The sequence below is a fragment of the Schistocerca nitens genome, chromosome 1, assembly GCF_023898315.1.
Source record: "Schistocerca nitens isolate TAMUIC-IGC-003100 chromosome 1, iqSchNite1.1, whole genome shotgun sequence".
NCBI lineage: Eukaryota > Metazoa > Arthropoda > Insecta > Orthoptera > Acrididae > Schistocerca > Schistocerca nitens.
This window is the reverse complement of record NC_064614.1, coordinates 708,837,692-708,859,823: the sequence shown is the minus strand read 5'-3', so window position 1 is coordinate 708,859,823 and position 22,132 is coordinate 708,837,692.

The following is a 22,132-nucleotide window of genomic DNA, read 5'->3' as shown; positions in this document are numbered from 1 at the left end:
CCTTTATCAGTTTGTTCTTTGAAATATACTGCTTGTTTGAAAATACCAGTGCCTGTTTGCTAAAGCACATATATTTGTTTTACTCTGTGATGTTCATATAGGCACTAACATGCACATCTTAACTGCACAATGCATGAAAAGAGTTGTCAAGTTTTAAAAAGTCTTGACTTTTCTTAACAAAATATGAATGAAATTTAAAACACACATGAATTTTGAACCTCATAAAATTGCAGAAAACGCACAGACTGAACATCTGTCTACTACACAATGTGTTTAAACTAGCAACATGCATAATCTGTAATGAATTTAAAATCCTCTTGAATTTTCACAATTCTTGCACTTCAGTTTCCTGATTTCTCATATGTTCTCATTACACAGTTAGTAATTTAAAGTAAGACCACATCATACTGTCCCAATAATGATGTATAAATATTGCTTATTATTTTTGTTTGTTTATTGTTGTTGTTGTTGTTGTTACACTATTCAGCATTTTAAAACATTTTGTCAGATGGTTTGTTGAAAGTAGGTGTTCTTGAATCAATTTTTTATGCTGATCCTAGAAATAACTAATGTTTTTGTCTGTCACATCAGGTTTTAATACAAAATAAGAAGTAATATTCTAACATCATTTCACACAAGGTGAAATTTTAATCAAAATCTATTTAAAAAATAAAATACATTAAAAAATGGGGCTCAGAAGTCCCCTAATTTGTTTCTTGACTACCTTGTATAAAAACAAGGCTTCCTTGCAGATTCTTGTTGATGATGACTGTCCCTCTTTAACATACGGCAGTAGTCAGGCAACACAGATGCTGCTAAATGCCGCTGGTCCCTCCTCTTAATATTTCGGTGAAAATGTTCACTCTACTCTTCTATATAAAGTTCCAAATCCCCGAAAAGTAGTCGACATGTGAGTAAAGTGGAGTTTCACACTCATTTAGCAACCCATCATCTTGAAATTTTGCAACTTTTTTCAGCAATCGCCTTGTAATTAGAGATCTTTGTTATTTCATAGAAAGTTATCAGTTACCGATCGGAAGGTGGTCATGCACCTTTTCCTCTTTCCTTCATTGTCTTCTCAGAATGAAAGAAGTCCCACCTTTAAATTTGTCTCATGTGGTGAGGGAAAATTTCTTGGAAAGGTGCTTAGTGCAGGGTCTACCCTGTGGTAGAGACTTCACAAAATTACTTCATCAAGCCCAATTTTATTTTAGGGGTGGAAGCAAGATTTTTTTACAAGTGGTTCGTGCTGGGTACTTTCAGTTACAGGCACAAAATTTCTCTGCTCTGACCAAACTCACACTCTTCTGCCATGCCCCCCTGCGGGTCTGGGGGTTGGAATAGGCCCAAGGTATTCCTACCTGTCATAAGAAGTGACAAAAAGGAGTCTCTCACTTTTCAGCCCTATGAGTTCAGGCCCAGTTCTATGGTTTGACCTGCGGGCCATATGGAGAAGGATGCCTTACGTGGTGCACAAGTTACCCATAGTGCCCTTAGATTTGATCTCCCGAATCTCTTGTCATGGCTGTGCATCTCCACCTGCGATTCAACTATTTGTGCGTGGGCACTTTCTGGGCTATGTCATCTTCTTCCGTTGTTTCCTGTCCTCCCCCCCCCCCCCCTCCACGTGACATTATTGGATTTCTTTGTGCCCAATATCCAGCCTGGTAGCCAGTCCGTTGTGGTGGGGCCATCATGTACCTTTCTGGTGGTAGCCCCCTGAAAACACAGGGATCGCACTGCTGATGCCCGAGTTGTAAACTCCACATGTATGCCAAATAGTAGATGCCTGTCTTCCTGGGGCATGATGACTCTCAGCAATGACCATCATGCCAGGTGGCCTCTGCTGTGCCTGGGTGGTGCCCGTGGGGAGAGCCCCTGATCAGTGTGGGTGGCATCAGAATGGATGACCTGCAATGAAGCAGACTGTCATCTCTTGCTGATGACCGTGTGGCACCAACAGTCTGTAAGAAGGGCAACATCGAATACAATGCCGACAGGTATGACCCTAAACCATTTCCCTCCCTCGCTACACCATGGGAGGAATGTGGGGCTACAGAACGGAGAGAGTCATATTCGCCTCAGTTTTTAGTCTGTAGCAGAAGTGATGGGGACTCCTTTCTATCTACGACGCCTCAATGTTTCATTGAACACTTGAGGGTTAGTTTGGAGAAGTGACAGCGCTATCCAAGATGCAAAACGGGGCCGTCTTGATTCAGACAGCATCCCCAGCCCAATCCTGGGTGTTACTCGCCTGTGACAAGCTGGGTGATACTCCTGTTTCTGTCACTCCCTATAAAAGTCTCAACATGGTCCAGGGGATCATTTTCCATCACAATCTTCTCTTGCAGTCTGACGACGAGCTCCACGCCAATTTAGAACGGCGGGGTGTTTATTTCATCCGGTGCTTTTACAAGGAACGAAAAGACAACAGGGTTGCTACTGGTGCTTTCATCTTGGCCTTTGAGGGTGATTCGTTGTCTGAAAAGATCAAAGTGATGGTTTACCGCTGTGACGTTGAACCATACGTCCCTCCCCCTATGTGGTGCTTTAAGTGCTGGTAATTCGGGCACAAGTCTTCCCGCTGCACTTCCAGCACCACATGTCAAGACTGGGAACATCCCTGCATCCAGATACTGCATGTGCTCCACCTCCCACTTCCATCAGCAGTGGAGAGCACCACTCCCCCTGCTCATCAGACTGCTCAGTACTCCAAACGGAGTGGAAAATCATGGAGTACAAGACCCTGGACTGGTTGAATTACACAGAGGCTAAACGTAAATTTGAAAGATTACGCCCCCTTTGGTTGATATTGACATATGCTGCACCTACGTCACCATCGCCATCCCAAGTACCAGTGGTTCCTTACTTTGTACCACGAACAGTGGGTCCACCGGGCCACCAGAATACATCTGCCTCCTTGGTAGTAGGGGCCAAATCTTCCTCAGTGGCTCCCAAAGCACCTATTTTGGGAGTAAGTGCCCCCCCCCCCCCCCCCTTAAATGCAGGGGACATTGGTCTTCTCCCCTCTACCAGAGAAGCAACAGCCTCCTCCTGCTCCTCTCATGTGGAAGGGGTCCTTTGGGGCCCTCTCTCCCAAGGTCTCCACTAATGCCACAGCGGACACTCGCCTGTGGCTCAAGAGGCCAAAAACTGCTGGACGGAAGAGCTTCATGGTCTTACTCCATGCCTGAAGCTGCTTTGGAGAAATCTTCCTAGCAAGCCCCTAAGGAGAAGCGAGAGAGTAAGAAAACTAAGTAGTAGTCTGCTAAGAAACAGGACCCTCTGGTGGCCCCAACACCACCACTTTCTGTCAATTCTGCATCTGAGGATGCATTGGAGATCTTAACATCCCCTGCAGACCTGGATCTCACTGATGCCTCATCCACCATAGAAATAGCTGCAAATACTCATTCGGAGGCAGCAGGTGACCCTGAGGCATAACCTGCCTCCTTGCGCACTTCATGCCTTCCCAGCCTCATGATAACGTCATCTTCCAGTGGAATTTCAGTGGTTTTTTCCACCATCTGGTTGAGCTAAAGCAACTGTTAAGCTTTACACCTGCTTCTGCACATTGCCCTTCAGGAAACCTGGTTCCCCAAAATGTGGACCCTGCCCTCCACAGCTACAGGGGATATTACAAGAACTGTAATTACTATAATGGAGTGTCAGGTGGCGTTTGTGTCTATATCCTGAACTCAGTATGCTGTGAACCTGTGCCCCTTCATAACCCTTTTGAAGCTGTGGCTGTCAGGATAAGGATGATGCAGGAAATACCTGTCTGCAACGTATATCTTCCTCCATATGGTGAAGTACCCCTGAATGCATTGGCTGCACTGATTCATCAGCTCCCTAACCTTTCCTACTTTCGGGAGATTTTTAACACTCATAACCCCTTGTGGGGTGATACCGTGCTTACTGACTGAGGCAGAGATGTTGAAAATTTACTGTCACAACTCAACCTTTGCCTCTTAGATATAGGTGCCCCCACACATTTCATTGTGGCACATGGCACATATTCAGCCATTGATATCTCGGTTTGCAGTCCTGCCCTTCTCCCATCTACCCAATGGAGAGCACATGACGACCTGTGTGGTAGTGACCACATCCCCATCTTCCTGTCACTGCCCCGGTGTCAGGCCCATGGACACCTGCCCAGATGCGCTTTATACAAGGCAGACTGGGAAGCCTTCACATCAGATGTCACCTTTGAATCTCCTCCATGTGGTAACTTCGATGTGGTTGTTGAGCAGATAACTACAACGATAGTTTCTGCAGTGGGAAATGCGATCCCTCATTCCTTAGGGTGCCTCTGGGGAAAGACAGTCCCTTGGTGGTTGCCGGAAGTCGCTGAGGCCATTAAGAAGCGTCGGTGAGCTCTATAGCGGCATAAGTGGCACCCTTCCCTGCAGCACCCCATAGCCTTTGAACGGCTCTGTGCCTACCCCTGCCAGCTTATCAAACGACAGAAATGGGAGTGTTCGGAGAGGTACGTCTCGACTGTTGGGTGCCACACGTCACCTTCCCAAGTCTTGGGCAAAGATCGATGAGTTTTTGGGTACCAGACCCCAAGAGGTGTTCAAGGCATTCACTTCAGAACTGCTACAAATTTGTTGAGCAATAGACCACGCCGCTCGAAATGTCAACACAACTGGCACTGCTAAGAGTATCCTACAACTTCCAACAAACCAAACTACCTATCTACCTATCTTCTGCCACGTTCTCTAAAACAGCTGGAGGAAGAGAAGCAATCACATCTTCTCTGTGCACAAATTGGGCTAATGGCCGAATCAGTGTTTGGGTACACAATTTGTCTCGTTTTTTTCGAACTGCACCCCTGAACATTACCTAAGCAGAAGTGGCTCCCTCCACACCACTGGAACCATAGATGGAATGCATGTTTTCTTTTCTTTTGTCCACAATGTTATTCTTTGCACACAATATCAGCAAACAGTCTCTGGTGCCCATCCCTTGTTGTGTTTTATTAATACTGTCTTAAAAGTACAGAATGATCATAATATAGCACTGGTAATTCAAGCCTGTGAGGCAAGCAACACTTAGAGGGTCACATAACAACTAGCATCAACAGGCATAACAACCTACAGGTATACAGGGCCATACTGAGAAATTACCCTTCAACAGTATGCATAACCTTCTGGCACAGCAATACATCTTTGAAGTCAAATGGCGGCAAAACTGTATGTGTTAGGGAAAAACTGAAAACAGATTTTGATTCAGCATATAAAGTTGAGGTAGTATACTAGTGTTGTTGTCGTTTCTTTTTTCATCCGAGGAACATCTGATGTGATAGAGGAATTGTCAAGGTAATACAGTAAAAATCAGTAGTTCAAAATATACAAGTCATAACATCCTTATCAGTAAAGGACAGTTACTTATGAGGGTGGGCCATGTGCTTATGAGGATATGACAGGAGGTTGGCATTGAGTCCTTGGAACCACCCCGGCATTTGTTTTGATAATTGATGAAAAACCTGGAAAACCCAAATCAGAATGTCAGAGCAGGCCAACCCCATCCTCCAGAATATGAGAACAGTGTTTCAAAAGCCACACTACCCCATTTCTTTGATCCCTCTTGTAGATTGTTTTTCGATTTGCGCAAAGTTTGTTTCAAGTAACTCATAATATAAAACAGTCCTGTTCATCACTCAACACATTAAGTGCTCTTGTTGGACACTCCTGGTCTGTGAAGATGATACTGTGTCCCTTGCACCAACTCTAGTTTGTTCAGAGAGTACATTGTGTGTCTGCACATATTCATTCCAACTGAAAAACTTGTGAGCTTGCTTTCATGATGAGCGAGATGCTGAACTCATGAAAATGACAGAATATTACTGTCATGCATTTTACATCTTGACAAAAGATTTCCTTGTGAAAGCAGTAAATTGTGATCACTTATTGAATGCTTCCCACAACTATGAGCCCTCTAAGTACTCTTTTTATTGTGTAGTATGCATTACTTATGAAGAACATGTCAGCTGGTTTTTCAAACAAATGTACTTTAGTATTCTTTTTCAATTCGTTTGGCCATTAATTATACAGTTTTTTCCATGATAGAAAATGCACTTTTGGGTTTTATGTTTGTTCTTTCTTGGTAAATGTTAGTCCAAACAGGCTCTTGTTCCATAATTATATTTAGAACTATTATTGAAATACTTGATGTTTTCTCTGGTATGCACCACACATTGATAGATGTACTTAATTGGTGCTGTAAGGATGCCCAATTTTTAAGTAGCTCCTTACAATGCCTGACTCCTACTTCTAGGTAATATTTGTGAGCTCGTTGGCTACTTCCTGACAAATAAATCAATCGGATATTCACCGTGGTCCTGTCAGTAGCAACTTGAGATTGATCAAGCACACAAGCTACAATAATTTCGGCTCGATTTTATCTATGTGTCGGTTATGTGCTGCTGCCTTTTTGCCCAAATAATTATGTACGGAGGTAGCTGGACATATTACTCAGCGAAATTTTACAGAATTATGCAGATGTTTTCAACTATATTAAATCAAATGGTTGCAAATTGAATGAGATGTATTGTGAGGGTTTGTTTATATCTTAAGTTACCTCATTGTGATGTTCAGCTCGGAGTTGCGTCAAAACCCCAACTTGTCAAATATCCTTAACTGAATTTTTAGTAAAATGCAGGACTTGGCAACTCTCATCTTTTTTTCTGATGCTTACATATATACATTTCTGACATGAACTTCTCATCATTGATACTCCTTGCCAGTGTGACTGGCGCAGAAGACTCTTTGCTGCTTTTGACTACTTTGCCTGTCAAGACTCCAAGTACGTCTTCAACTTTCTTGTAACAGCATGGCAACCAGGCGGAATACCTCATGCAATAATGAAATACACAAAACATTACTTGTCCTCTAATAAATCTTCTTACATAATAAACAACACTTTATATTCTGAACAGTTATCCTGAATCCCAAAAATGCATATAACTCTACTAATAAAGCTTGTTCATTTATATTCAAAATTAATAGGAGATTTCACTTCCACGAGACAAAATTATTTATTTCCATACCTTGACCACAAAATATCTGTAAAAGTAAGTCCATCTCCCATCATGTTGAAATTAGGTGGCAGGTATGTAATTAATAAAACAGCAGATCGCTTATTTTTCCCATGAAACATGGCAATTCGATATAATGTAATGTTTGGTAATATGCTGTTCAAATTCATCATTGCACACAATTAATGAAAATGTCTTTCAAATATTATTATGGTGCTGAGTAATACCTAATAGTTACCAACTAACTTTTACACTGCGGGGGCCGTGAAACCTCTCGAGCTGAACTATCTTGGGTCAGTCCTGTTATAACAAGTTTTATAGACCAGATATAAAGAAGGGTTCATGTGGGGGAATTATTTCATGTGGATGTTGTCTTCAGTCCTGAGACTGGTTTGATGCAGCTCTCCAAGCTACTCTATCCTGTGCAAGCTTCTTCATCTCCCAGTACCTACTGCAGCCTACATCCGTCTGAATCTGCTTAGTGTATTCATATCTTGGTCTCCCTCTACGATTTTTACCCTCCACGCTGCCCTCCAATGCTAAATTTGTGATCCCTTGATGCCTCAGAACATGTCCTACCAACCAGTCCCTTCTTCTTGTCAAGTTGTGCCACAAACTCCTCTTCTCCCCAATTCTATTCAATACCCCCTCATTAGTTATGTGATCTACCCATCTAATCTTCAGCATTCTTCTGTAGCACCACATTTCGAAAGCTTCTATTCTCTTCTTGTCCAAACTAGTTACCGTCCATGTTTCACATCCATACATGGCCACACTCCCTACAAATATTTTCAGAAATGACTTCCTGACACTTAAATCTATATTCGATATTAACAGATTTCTCTTCTTCAGAAATGCTTTCCTTGCCATTGCCAGTCTACATTTTATATCCTCTCTACTGCGACCATCATCAGTTATTTTGCTCCCCAAATAGCAAAACTCCTTTACTACTTTAAGTGTCTCATTTCCTAATCTAATTCCCTCAGCATCACCCGACATAATTTGACTACATTGCATTATCCTCGTTTTGCTTTTGTTGATGTTCATCTTATATCCTCCTTTCAAGACACTGTCCATTCCGTTCAACTGCTCTTCCAGGTCCTTTGCTGTCTCTGCCAAAATTACAATGTCATCGGTGAACCTCAAAGTTTTTATTTCTACTCCATGGATTTTAATACCTACTCCGAAATTTTCTTTTGTTTCCTTCAATGGTTGCTCAATATACAGATTGAATAACACTGGGGATAGGCTACAACCCTGTCTCACTCCCTTCCCAACCACTGCTTCCCTTTCATGCCCCTCGACTCTTATAACTGCCATCTGGTTTCTGTACAAATTGTAAATAGCCTTTCGCTCCCTTTATTTTACCCCTGACACCTTCAGAATTTGAAAGAGAGTATTCCAGTCAACAATGTGAAAAGCTTTCTCTAAGTCTACAAATGTTAGAAATGTAGGTTTGCCTTTCCATAATCTAGCTTCCAAGATAAGTCGTAGGGTCAGTATTGCCTCACGTGTTCCAACATTTCTACGGAATCCAAACTGATCTTCCCTGAGGTCGGCTTCTACCAGTTTTTCCATTCGTCTGTAAAGAATTTGTGTTAGTATTTTGCAACTGTGACTTATTAAACTGATAGTTCGGTAATTTTCACATCTGTCAACAGCTGCTTTCTTTGGGATTGGAAATATTATTTCTTCTTGAAGTCTGAGGGAATTTCACCTGTCTCGTACATCTTGCTCACCAGATGGTAGAGTTTTGTCAGGACTGGCTCTCCCAACGCTGTCAGTAGTTCTAATGGAATGACGTCTACTCCCGGGGCCTTGTTTCGACTTAGGTCTTTCAGTGCTCTGTCAAACTCTTCACGCAGTATCATACCTCCCATTTCATCTTCATCTACCTCCTCTTCCATTTCCATAATATTGTCCTCAAGAACATCACCCCTGTATAGACCCTCTATATACTCCTTCCACCTTTCTGCTTTCCCTTGTTTTCTTTCTTAGAACTGGGTTTCCATCTGAGCTCTTGATATTAATGCAAGTGGTTCTCTTTTCTCCAAAGGTCTCTTTAATTTTCCTGTAGGCAGTATCTACCTTACCCCTCGTGAGATAAGCCTCTACATCCTTACATTTTTCCTCCAGCCATCCCTGCTTAGCCATTTTGCACTTCCTGTCGATCTCATTTTTGAGACGTTTGTATTCCTTTTTGCCTGCTTCACTTACTGCATTTTTGTATTTTCTCCTTTCATCAATTAAATTCATTATCTCTTCTGTTATCCAAGGATTTCTACTAGCCCTCGTCTTTTTACCTACTTGATCCTCTGCTGCCATCACTATTTCATTCCTCAAAGCTACCCATTCTTCTTCTACTGTATATCTTTCCCCCATTCCTATCAATTGTTCCCTTATGCTCTCCCTGAAACACTGTACAACCTCTGGTTCTTTCAATTTATCCAGGTCCCATCTCTTTAAATTCCCAGCTTTTTGCAGTTTCTTCATTTTTAATCTACATTTCATAACCAATAGATTGTGGTAGAGTCCACATCTGCCCCTGGAAATGTCTTACAATTTAAAATCTTGTTCCTAAATCTCTGTCTTACCATTATATAATCTATCTGAAACCTTTTAGTATCTCCAGGGTTCTTCCATGTATACAGCCTTCTTTCATGATTCTTGAACCAAGTGTTAGATATGATTAAGTTACGCTCTGCGCAAAATTCTACCAGGCGGCTTCCTCTTGCGTTTCTTAGCCCCAATTCATATTCACCTACTACGTTTCCTTCTTTTCCTTTTCCTACTGTCGAATTCCAGTCACCCATGACTATTAAATTTTCGTCTCCCTTCACTACCTGAATAATTTCCTTTATTTCATCATACATTTCATCAATTTCTTCATCATCTGCAGAGCTAGTTGGCATATAAACTTGTACTACTGTAGTAGGCATGGACTTCATTTCTATCTTGGCCACAATAATGCGTTCACTATGCTGTTTGTAGTAGCTAACCCGCACTCCTATTTTTTTATTCAATTTTTTTATTCATTATTAAACCTCCTCCTGCATTACCCCTATTTGATTTTGTATTTATAACCCTGTATTCACCTGACCTGAAGTCTTTTTCCTCCTGCCAGCGAACTTCACTAATTCCCACTATATCTAACTTTAACCTATCCATTTCACTTTTTAAATTTTCTAACCTACCTGCCCGATTAAGGGATCTGACATTCCACGCTCCGATCCGTAGAACGCCAGTATTCTTTCTCCTGAGTAGTCCCCGCTCGAAGATCCGAATGGGGGACTATTTTATCTCCGGAATATTTTACCCAAGAAGACGCCATCATCATTTAATCATATAGTAAAGCTGCATGCCCGCGGGAAAAATTACGGCTGTCGTTTCCCCTTGCTTTCAGCCGTTTGCAGTACTAGCACAGCAAGGCCGTTTTGGTTAGTGGTGCAAGGCCAGGTCAGTCAATCATCCAGACTGTTGCCCTTGCAACTACTGAAAAGGCTGCTGCCCCTCTTGAGGAACCACACGTTTGTCTGGCCTCTCAACAGATACCCCCCCGTTGTGGTTGCACCTACGGTACCGCTATCTGTATCGTTGAGGCACGCAAGCCTCCCTACCAACGGCAAGGTCCATGGTTCATGGGGGGGCTGAGGGAATTAAGATTAGGAAATGAGACACTTAAAGAAGTAAATGTGTTTTGTTATTTGGGAAGCAAAATAACTGATGATGGTCGAAGTAGGGAGGATATGAAAATAGACTGGCAGTGGCAAGAAAAGTATTTCTGAAGCAGAGAAATTTGTTAATATTGTGTATAGATTTAGGTGTCAGGAAGTCTTTGCTTAAAGTTATTTGTATGGAGTGTAGCCATGTATGGAAGTGAAACATGGACGATAAACAGTTTAGTAAAGATGAGAATGGGTTTTGAAATGTGGTGCTGCAGTAGAATGCTGAAGATTAGGGGGTAGATAATGTAACTATTGAGGAGGTACTGAATGGAACTGGGGAGAAGAAATTTATGGTACAACCTGACTAAAACAAGGGATTGGTTGGTAGGTCACATTCTGAGGCACCAAGGGATTACCAATTTAGCACTGTAGGAAAGTGTGGTGGGTAAAAATCATAAAGGGAGACTATAAGATGAATACAGCCAGCAGATTCAGATTGATGTAGGTTGCAGTAATAACTCGGAGGTGAAGAGGCTTGCACAGGATCCAGTAGCATGGAGAGCTGCATCAAACCAGTCTACAACACAGTCTACCAATTACACTAGACAATTTTGAGACCATTTCTATTGTTATCAGCCTTCTCTTGTTCACTGATGAATGATTTCAAGTCTTGAACACTGTACATACGTATCCTTCCCTGTATCTGGGCCAGTTAAAATGACTGTGTTTTGGTAGAGCATCTTAGTTATTAAGAATGGCCTCTCATATAACAAGTGAAATTTGTTTATAATTTTTTCACATTTTCACTATTTTTGTAACTGCTAACTAAAACCTAGCCACCCACCTTGTACTTCATGGGCATACTTTTCTCCCACCTCTTTTTCCTTCTCTTAGTCTCTCTCATTAGCAACTCATTCACATTTTTGCTCCATGACTCTTGTGTACCAACATGTTCCTGTGGCCATCCAACCCATTTTAGGAGGTATTCTCCTTCCATTTGTTCCCCTATTGTTTCTACTGGGGAAACTTCAGTGACTGAATGTAGCAACACATTTAGTACCATTTCAAATTCTCCCACCATATCTGTCCATTTTATGGCCGAGTGCGCCAATCTCGATTAACAGTTAACCATGGTTAAGTCGATATATAATCCTGTTTAACGTAAAATTCTGGTGCACCAACATCGATGTAAGTTAAATGAAGGAATCGACCATGGTTGTATTTAACCGGGGCTCTTTTCCAGTTTTCTTGACATAACCGTGGTTTTAAAAGCATACACTACTAAGTTGGCGGCGTGTTTTGATGTTATGGATGGCACTGAGGCAGAATTGTTATACCTTGACCATTTAAATCGTGACCGAAACCGTGTTGGAGTGATTGTAGAAAGGGGAAACCCTTTTGAAGATTATGGTGACAGGAAGTTTGAAGAGAGATTTCATCTGTCAATAGAAACAGTGTGGTGGTTATTAAACCAAATTAATGATAGGTTAGAATTTCCTACTGATTGGAATAACCCTATTTCGCCGATAAACATACTTTTGATTACTTTAAGGGCATATGCAGCTGGTGCATTCAACATTCGTATTGGGGACAACAGTAATTTACATCGTACAACAGCACAACGAATCATCAGTAATGTATCAGACATCATAGCATCAATGTCTCCTCGCTTTATAAAATTTCCTACAAGAGGAGAAGTGCGTTCTATGATATATGGTTTTAGTCAATTGGACCGATTTCCTGGCGTTCTTGGTACCTTGGATTGTACCCATATAAGAATTCAGTCTTCTGGAGGACATAATTCGGAACTTTTCCGCAATAGGAAATCATATTTTTCCTTTAACTGTCAAACCATTAGTGATCACAATTTGTTAATAAGAGGTATTGTCGCTTGATGGCCGGGCTCTGTGCACGACAGTACCATATTTCTCAACTGCGCTCGCAGAGCTCAATTGAAAACGGAGAAATACCCCAAGGTCACTTATTGGGAGACAGTGGTTATGCATGTAGATCCTGCTTGTTAACTCCACTTTTAAATCCGCAAAATAAAGCAGAGCATCGATATAACAGGTCTCATATTAAAACTAGAAACACTGTTGAGAGAAAATATGGCATGTGGAAGAGAAGATTGCCCATATTATCTGTAGGAATAAGATGTAATCCACAGAAAGCAAAGTCAATAATTGTGGGTACGGCTGTCTTGCATAATATTGCGAGGAGTACAAACAGTGAAGAACCACCAGAAGATTCAGAAATTTCTCGACTTTTAAATCAGTTATGTGACGAGAGAGGCCCCAACATTGAAGATAATGAACCTGTGCTACCTGGACAGCAGATGTATTGATGATACATTACCTGGAAGAGCAGTAAGCCGTGCTATAATTAATGAACATTTCCGATAAGGTAACATAAATTCAGACATTGTTCAGAATGAAAAATTACGATTATAGTTATGGGATTTCGCCGTATTTTTAATTTTTCCGATTATTTCAGCGTGTAATCTATTTTTTTCTGCTATCTAGGGAACATAAAAGTACTCACTGAACTGGGTGTGTGATGAGAAATTTGAGGTTGTGGCGTGCCAGGGACAGGATGTGCTGCCTACAGACAATTACCCAGCTGCTGCTTTTCTGAGATATTTTTTTAGTGTGGAACTGTTGATAATTCATTATTAAAGATATATTTGTCGTATCACATTGGTTGTGAAAGCAATGCAGTACTCTGTTATTTATTTACATGTTCAGTTTCTGGGTATGTACTTAAATTTGAGAACAAATGACTCCATTACAATGAGAGAGTGTGAGAGTAAAAGTGAGTGGAATAAAATATAATGGATAGTTCTGTATTATGGTCACTGTAGATCCTAAACATCTCTCAAATTTTCTACTGTAACAACTAATATGTGAATGTCCAACAGTTTTGCAATATTAAAAGAGCACATTGTTTATTATTAGACCCTTTGAGATTAGAGATTATTTTACTGCACTTCTGTTCACCATTAATGCAGTCTTATCACCTAGATTAGCTTAAACTTGTGAATATGCAGTAAACACATAGGCACAAAATAATCATTTGTGTAATAACATAAAATGTCAGTTTGGGATACTTTATTTCTTAAATTGTTTCCATATTAATCTCTACTCTTCGTTTACAATATGATTTGCTTCAAACATAAGTGCGTGCGGCTATAGGGTTGTGCAAAGAATTGAATTACATTGTTAATTCTAGCCAGTCATTCCTGTAGCAGCACTTACACAATATTATGTACAACTGTATGGTATCAAAAAAATACATAAAATTGAAGACAAATTTGTGTTTAGAAATTGCCACCAAAAACAAGTTGTCATTGCTACAAAAGGCAATGGAATTTTGTCAGCAATGTCTAATACTTTGGGGATCAGTGCAAGAGTAATAATTAGTTAAGGAGTGTGCTACTTTGGAAGATATGAAAGCGGAACTGTAATGCTGTGGGTTGTCTGTAAGAAGTGTCATACTTTAAGTTATTACTTAGGAAAATTCTCTCCCTCACTCTGTCACTGAAATTGATGCAGTTTTTTCACATATTTAATGCTCACCTTTACAGAAGGGAATTCCTTGTCATTGCATAGTGCCACTGAAAAATGCCTCACTACAAATACAGTTGTGGCAGAAGTTATGGGTTGCCATCATAAACATTAGCAGGTGCAGAGTGTTGCTACGAAAGCCACACATGCTATGATTACTATAGCAGAAAACAGTGCCCCATCATAGGAATGCATTACTGAAAATTCCTTGCTACAAATTCTGTTGTGATAAAAGTAATGGACTGACATTATAAACATTAACAGGTGCAGAGTATTGCTAGAAAAGCCACACAATGCTAATCTCACTACTGCAGAAAAGAGTGCCCATATTAGCAATGTATTACTCAATAATGCCTCTCTACAAATACTGTTGTGATAAATGTTACAGGTTTCCACCATACACGTTACGAGTTGGTGTGGCAAGGAAAGCCACATATGCCATGCTTACTTTTGCAGAAAAGAGAGCCCATCACAGCAATGTATTTCTCAAAATGCCTCACTTCAAATTGTATTGTCATAAAAGTTATAGGTTCCCATTATAAACATTACCAGGTGCAGACTATTGCGAGGAAAATGGCACTTTCCCTCATAATTTAATATGGTAGGATATTTCTGGTATAAATAATCCAAAACATGATTACATTGTGCCTCATGTATATAATTGTTACAGCACATATGTTCATTTAGAAGTTAGAGTAACAAGGATGCTTTATTACTATTATTTTGTTTCATTAACAGTCTACCTCATTGTTAAGTCATTTAAGTACAAATTGGCACCTGACGTTACGGCTGCAGGCCTGCAGAACAACTGAGAGAAAATTTGGAATACATTTCACATAAATTTTCTCAGCATGTTATAGTCTTAGGTGGAGATTTCAATTTACCAGATATAGACTGGGACACTCAGATGTTTAGGACAGGTGGTAGGGACAGAGCATCGAGTGACATTGTACTGAGTGCACTATCCGAAAATTACCTCGAGCAATTAAACAGAGAACCGACTCGTGGAGATAACATCTTGGACCTACTGATAACAAACAGACCCGAACTTTTCGACTCTGTAAGTGCAGAACAGGGAATCAGTGATCATAAGGCCATTGCAGCATCCCTGAATATGGAAGTTAATAGGAATATAAAAAAAGGGAGGAAGGCTTATCTGTTTAGCAAGAGTAATAGAAGGCAGATTTCAGACTACCTAACAGATCAAAATGAAAATTTCTGTTCCGACACTGACAATGTTGAGTGTTTATGGAAAAAGTTCAAGGCAATCGTCAAATGCGTTTTAGACAGGTACGTGCCGAGTAAAACTGTGAGGGACGGGAAAAACCCACCGTGGTTCAACAACAAAGTTAGGAAACTACTGCGAAAGCAAAGAGAGCTTCACTCCAAGTTTAAACGCAGCCAAAACCTCTCAGACAAACAGAAGCTAAACATGTCAAAGTTAGCGTAAGTAGGGCTATGCGTGAAGCGTTCAGTGAATTCGAAAGTAAAATTCTATGTACCGACTTGACAGAAAATCATAGGTCTTACGTTAAATCAGTAAGTGGCTCGAAACAGCATATCCAGACACTCCGGGATGATGATGGCATTGAAACAGAGGATGACACGCGTAAAGCTGAAATACTAAACACCTTTTTCCAAAGCTGTTTCACAGAGGAAGACCGCACTGCAGTTCCTTCTCTAAATCCTCGCTTAAACGAAAAAATGGCCGACATCGAAATAAGTGTCCAAGGAATAGAAAAGCAACTGGAATCACTCAACGAAGGAAAGTCCACTGGACCTGACGGGATACCAATTTGATTCTACACAGAGTACGCGAAAGAACTTGCCCCCCTTCTAACAGCCGTGTACCGCAAGTCTCTAGAGGAATGGAAGGTTCCAAATGATTGGAAAAGAGCACAGGTAGTCCCAGTCTTCAAGAAGGTTCATCGAGCAGATGCGCAAAACTATAGACCTATATCTCTGACGTCGATCTGTTGTAGAATTTTAGAACATGTTTTTTGCTCGCGTATCATGTCGTTTTTGGAAACCCAGAATCTACTCTGTAGGAATCAACACGGATTCTGGAAACAGCGATTGTGTGAGACCCAACTTGCTTTATTTCTTCATGAGACCTAGAAAATATTAGATACAGGCTCCCAGGTAGATGCTATTTTCCTTGACTTCCAGAAGGCGTTCGATACAGTTCCGCATTGTCACCTGATAAACAAAGTAAGAGCCTACGGAATATCAGACCAGCTGTGTGGCTGGATTGAAGAGTTTTTAGCAAACTGAACACAGCATGTTGGTATCAATGGAGAGACGTCTACAGACGTTAAAGTAACCTCTGGCGTGCCACAGGGGAGTGTTATGGGACCATTGCTTTCCACAGTATATATAAATGACCTAGTAGATAGTGTCGGAAGTTCCATGCGGCTTTTCGCAGATGATGCTGTAGTATACAGAGAAGTTGCAGCATTAGAAAATTGTAACGAAATGCAGGAAGATCTGCAGCGGATAGGCACTTGGTGCAGGGAGTGGCAACTGACCCTTAACAGAGACAAATGTAATATATTGCGAATACATAGAAAGAAGGATCCTTTATTGTATGATTATACGATAGCGGAACAAACGCTGGTAGCAGTTACTTCTGTAAAATATCTGGGAGTATGCGTGTGGAACGATTTGAAGTGGAATGACCATATAAAATTAATTGTTGGTAAGGCGGATACCAGGTTGAGATTCATTGGGAGAGTGCTTAGAAAATGTAGTCCATCAACAAAGGAGGTGGCTTACAAAACACTCGTTCGACCTATACTTGAGTATTGCTCATCAGTGTGGGATCCGTACCAGATCGGGTTGACGGAGGAGATAGAGAAGATCCAAAGAAGAGCGGCGCGTTTCGTCACAGGGTTATTTGGTAACCGTGATAGCGTTACGGAGATGTTGAATACACTCAAGTGGCAGACTCTGCAAGAGAGGCGCTCTGCATCGCGGTGTAGCTTGCTCGCCAGGTATCGAGAGGGTGCGTTTCTGGATGAGGTATCGAATATATTGCTTCCCCCTACTTATACCTCCCGAGGAGATCACGAATGTAAAATTAGAGAGATTTGAGTGCGCGCGGAGGCTTTCAGACAGTCGTTCTTCCCGCGAACCATACGCGACTGGAACAGGAAAGGGAGGTAATGACAGTGGCACGTAAAGTGCCCTACGCCACACACCGTTGGGTGGCTTGCGGAGTATAAATGTAGATGTATATGTAGAACTTACATGTAGCTTACTTGTGTAAACTGCAGTGTTGCTAACCTGTTTTTATATATGAAGTAAGTTTAATTTTAAGTGATTGGATGAAACTTGATCCAGACCCTGTAAGCTGTAAGCAGATATTAGACAACAACTAGAATAGTACCAGTCATCACTAATGGGGCAAAGACAGAGAAACAATTTGAACTGCGAGACAACTTTCATACAGTAGATAGAATACAACACAGCACAAAAAAATTACAAAAATTCACTGTCACAGGAAAAAAAATCACGTTACTGGCATTTTTCTTCTTCCAGTATTTTAGTTTTTTCTTTCAGGGCCAGAATCTTTAAATTTTTAATCCTCAGCTCCTTCTTATGTTCTGCCTTCCCCCTTTTGCCATGCAAATGTTTTTATTGGGTGGATCAGGAGACTGCAAAACAAGACTGCAGCTGGATGACGTCCACCAGAACATTCTTTGATATGTCTTTACTTTGTATTATGTCAGGTATGTGGGAAGTGCTAGGTTCTGTGCACTCTGCTAACTCGACAACTGAAGCAGGTGGCGTGTTCTCACTGCACTGCACTCCATGTTAACAACATCCACAGTCATACTAAACTGTGCATCGGAATCGTATGCATTTGTTAGCGGTTTCGTTGAGGAACCAACAATTTCTAACAGTTTAGCCCGATCATGGATCTTGGTTGTTTGGGAAGGCTTCCCCCCACCTGTTTTACACACTTCTATGTATTTACTCAAATGTAAGCCGCACTCGAATGTAAGCCGCACATGAAAAATGAGACTCAAAATCGAGGAAAATAAATTTTCCCGAATCTAAGCCGCATCTTAAATTTGAGACTCGAAATTCAAGGGGAGAGAAAAGTTTTAGGCCGCACCTCCAAATCAAAACAAAGTTGGTCCATTGTAATATGAGACACAGTTTAGGTCGAATGAATGACGATACAGCTATAGTAGTTTGGTTCGAGTCGTAAGCTTAGCAGTTGAGCTTTACCAGGTAGCCATTGCTATGCGTCAGGCACTCCGTCCATACACGTGCTTCATCTGGTTTGAATTGATTGCTTTTTTTCTTTGATCTGATAAGTGCCGTTCTCTTTGTTATAGGTGTTTACGTCACTCTAAGCTGAAAATGCATTACTGTACTGTGTCATGCATTGTTTGTCGCATTCTGATAGTGAGTGTTTACGGCTTTTTGCCGCTCGCGGCATGGCTTGCTTTTGTGCATGCTACCGCGCTTACAATTAAAAAAAAAAAAGAGAGGAATCGTCTCATTAGCGAAACAATGGCAAGGGACTGCTATTTGTTGTTACTTACACTGCTGCTTTCTTTGATAATGATCAACAAGAACCAAATAATAGACTGCGTATGATAGAAGATGTTCTGAACGAGAGTTTGGTAAAAATTTTTCTCCGTTTGAAAATCTTTGTAGGCGCCTCTTTAGTACATTACATTCTGCACAGAAATTAGTCATCTTAGATTTAAAAATCTAGTCAATTACCGTGCTTCATTTCTGACTGTATCACTATTCGGCATAAGGATAATACGAATATAAACATGACATGATATATATATATTGTTTCGCGTTTACTGTTGTCTCACTCTAGTTTCATAGTTTATTAGGCAGACAGGATTTAAATGAGATAGCTGCAACCACGAAAGAATACATGCAAAATGTTTATATTCGTATTATTCTTATGGTGAAGAGAATACTGCATGTGATTCACAATTCATAAAAGTTCCTATTAACAACCGCGTCTTCTCACAGGTAGGAAAAAATTCAGAACGTAGAGTTGGCCATATTGACAAACATCCCAAACAGTCTTGCCAGTTGGATTTTCGTAGTACATCAAAATGCTGCTACATTCGAAGATGAACAATACAGAATTTGTATTTACTTCATTGGATAATGTATGAAAATACAGTGGTCGAAACTCGGGGCGGAGAAAAAAAGCTCGTCTTCCACTTTTTTTTTTTTTTTTTTTTTTTAAATTCATTGACTGACGCAGAGTTTTTGGCACCAGTATTTATCATTGTGCCTGCAAAGCACGCCTGTGTAGCGCTACATATATTCGACGGCAGAAGTTAGTTGTGGCGGCACCTACCAACATTTTTCAGAACTTGCGCTTACTTTGCATTCGATTCTAAGCCGCAGGCGGTTTTTTGGATTACAAAAACCGGAAAAAAGTGCGGCTTGGATTTGAGTAAATACGGTGCCTTTTCTTCTGCAAGGTCTTTTCGAAGTCTTCTTTTCATGTTTTCATAACAGGTTTTCAGCCTGTCACAGGATCTTTTTGTCACACCTGAAATTAAATAAATATTGTAGTTTGTAGTACCATAAATTAATTCTTATATTATTTACATTCATAAGTCCATTTTGCATTCTGAGGCTCTTAACTTATAACTGCAATAAAAATCTAAGATCTGTATATGGCTGTTGTTTACAGATCAGTTTATGTGCCGTATCCTACGCTTACGATGAACCTAGAAAAGTTATTAATTTATGAGTAAACTTACCACGAGTAGAATTAAATTGCGCCTCCACATGGGACCACATCGCCTATTTTTCTTTTAAGCTGCAGCCATCGGTGTTCTTATTTTCAAGAACGGATGCGTTTGCACCCACCAGTTCAAGCAGTACATCTATCTCGTACTTCGAAAAATTCGGTGTTCTTCTTTTATTCTCAAAAAACAGATCAGAAATAGGTACCGAGGTACGTATACACACATCTGCTTGTCGACGGAAAAAAAAAAAACAGCAAAGAGAGAATGTGACAACAGTGATTATCTGTGCAATTTCATGTTTACTAACATCTTTGCATCGCCAGGGCCCTTTGCATTGCAATGTAGAGAGTTTACCATGGTCAAATGCACGGTTGGCTGATGACGGTTTGCTGACCAGCGATTAACGCTGGTGCACTGCAGAAACATTTTAAGTGTGATGTACTTTTAACCATGACCGCAGGACCTTGATTATCATGCTTTTTGACTGGGGTTGGTGCACTCGGCCATTAATGTCTATCTGTGCAACAAGTCTGACAAAGTCTGCCCGACTTGCACATGACCCTTTCTACTGGATTACTTTTGTGGATGGTATTTAGAAATTAATATATTGTTCACGCCTTCCCATGCCAAAAATTCTTTAAACTGCCTGGCTAAAAACTAAGTTCCATTATCTGACAGCAATTTTCTTTGGTTTACCCACGTTTTTGAAATTATCTCTTAGTTTGATTACAGTATTGTGTGATGTTGCCTTCCTTGATGGGTGTGATTTTATTAGTTATGTCATTCCTCCCTGGCCTCTTGGTAATAGACCGTAAAGTCTATGGCCGACAAGTCCCACAAATTACATGAAGGATGGGATACAGTGCAGTGCGGACAACAATAGTTCGTACCTTAACTTTCTGACATCTCTCATATGATCTTAAGATTTTCCTAACCATGTAATTCATTTTCTTAAATTAGCAAAAATTTGTTCACATGAATTATACACTTTTTTGGGCCAAAATTTGAGTATTGTATGTGTACATACCAAGTTGTTAAATTATGCTATTTTGTGGGATGCATAGTAACCATCTATGTGAGTTGTGTTTCCTATGAAACAGTATTCTTTTGTACAATTTCCAATTGTCCTTTGTATCAGTATGATTTTGGCATAAGGCATCAATGTGTAATCATGAGTGACTGTCGTTGCATTGATCACTTTCAAAGTTTTTGCAGAGATCCTGTATGTCTTTCTAATATGTATTTACTTTAAAAAATAAACAGCAAATTTGCCCCTTTCCTTTACATTTTGGTTTGATTGGGGACCTATAGGCAGTCGAGACAATGCATCGGGTATTGTATTATCTTTTCCCTCTATGTATTTAATAGTAAAGTGAAGTTCCTGTGGAAAGAAAGCCCTTTGTGTTAGCCTACTGTGTTGAAACTTGCTCTTTAATAGAAATGTTAATGCACTATGGTCTGTATGTATTAGTGTCTTGTATCCCACTAGTAGGTATTTAAATTTCTTGAATGCTCACCCAACTGATAATGTTTCCTTTTCCGTAATGCTGTAATTTTGTTCATGTTTTATGAGCATTCTACTGGCAAAAGCTATTGGTTTTTGCTCTGAAGTGTGGCCGGCCACACATTCTTGGAATATGATATTAACAGGGCTAGGAGAAATAAAGTTAATTGTTGGGTGTTATTACCGGCCACCAGGTTCCACCACGACAGTTCTAGAATCATTCAAAGGGAGTCTACACTCTGTATCGTAGAAGTACCCAGATCATGCTATATTAGTCGGAGGCGACTTCAACCTACCTAGTATAGACTGGTATGTCTATGGATTCATTACAGGTGGTACAGACAAGCCGTCATGTGAATTGCTTTTGAATACATTACCTGAAAACTCTTGAGCAGCTAAATCGACAGCCAACGCGTAATGGAAATATTTTAGGTCTGGTAGCCACGAACAGACCAGACCTCATCGACGGTGTCAGTGTTGAGACAGGGATTAGTGATCATGATGTTGTCATTACGACTATGGTTATGAAAGTTAAAAAGTCTGTCAAGAAGGCTAGGAGAGTATTCATACTAGAAAGAAGATAAGCGGTTGGTAGCATCCCACTTAGTAAATGA